The following is a 1,429-nucleotide window of genomic DNA, read 5'->3' as shown; positions in this document are numbered from 1 at the left end:
TTCTCTTTTTTTAAAAAAAAAAAATTACTTTTATTATTTTTTTATTTTTATTTATTTATTTTTAAATATTCTATTTATCATTTTTATTTTATGTGCGTGCGTGTATTGCCTGCATGTAGGTAAGTGCACTTGTGTCGTGCAATGCTGGCAGAGGACAGAAGAGGCTGTCGGATCCCCTAGAACTGGAGTTACAGACAGTTGTTAGCTGCCATGTGGATGCTGGGATTAGAACCCGGGTCTTCTGCAAGAACAATCAGTATTATTAACTGCTTAGCTATCTCTCTAGCCCCTACTTTTATTATTTTTAATTCGTGGTACATGTGTCTGTGTGTGTCTGTGTCTGTGTGCATGTGAGTGCAGGTGCCTACCAAGCCCAGTGGCAATGGATCCACTGGAGCTGAAATTACAGGCCATCTGACATGGACACTGGGAACCAAACTCTGGTCCTTTGGAAGAACAGCATGTGATCCAATTGTTGAGCATCTCTCCAGCCCCTTCTCTTTGTTCTTGACTGTGGCTGTTATGTAACTAGATGTTTTAAGTTCCTGAAGTCATGACTTCCCTACTATTGTGGACTATAACCTGGAATTGTGAGTCAAGATAAATCTTTTCTCCCCTAAATTGCCTGTTGTCAAGGTATGTCATCATAACAACAGAAATGATCTAAGATAGGGTCTCATTATATATCCCAGACTGGCATTGAACTTGTGATCCTTCTGCTTCAGCCTCCAGCATGCTGGGTCTACAGATGTGTGCTGCCATATCCAGATATTTGTATAAATGTGTGCTCAGTGGTACTGTGGCAGAATTCCTAAAATCTAATTATTCAGATTAAAAAATACCAAAAACAAAACCCAATTTTGCATGTGCATTGTCATTTGCAGCTTCTAAGAGGTACCAGGGTAGCAGATAGAAAACGTAATCTCTTAAGAAGATTCTGTGTGCTTATCTAAATAAAGTAGAACTTCATTATAATCAGTGTGTGCGTGTGTGTGTGTGTGTGTGTGTGTGTGTGTGTGTGTGTGTTTGCTGGTAGATGCATATACATACGGCCTCTTCCTGCAGTTGCACTATCATTAGCAACTGTCATTTGGAGTATTATGTGAATATTATAAATAAATTTGAACATTTGAACATATGATTAAATGTGGGTACAGAGAAGGACAGCAGGAGCAATGGGGGAAAATAAATGTATCAGAAAACACAAGTGATCCAGGCGCAGTGACTCATATGCCTAGCACTTAGGAGGCTGAGGTTGGAGGATTACCTGGTGTTCTAGGCCAAGAATGAGACCCTGTCTCAGAAATAAGAAAGAAATAAAAAGAAAAGAAAGGAAGGAAGGAAGGAAAGAAGGAAGGAAAGAAGGAAGGAAGGAAGGACACATGAATATTATAATGAATGTGAGTTAAAGGGAATGCTCTCTTCTGGA

This window comes from Nannospalax galili, unplaced genomic scaffold, assembly GCF_000622305.1.
Source record: "Nannospalax galili isolate Female #2095 unplaced genomic scaffold, S.galili_v1.0 scaffold575, whole genome shotgun sequence".
Lineage (NCBI taxonomy): Eukaryota > Metazoa > Chordata > Mammalia > Rodentia > Spalacidae > Nannospalax > Nannospalax galili.
Note: the sequence above shows the minus strand (reverse complement) of the source record.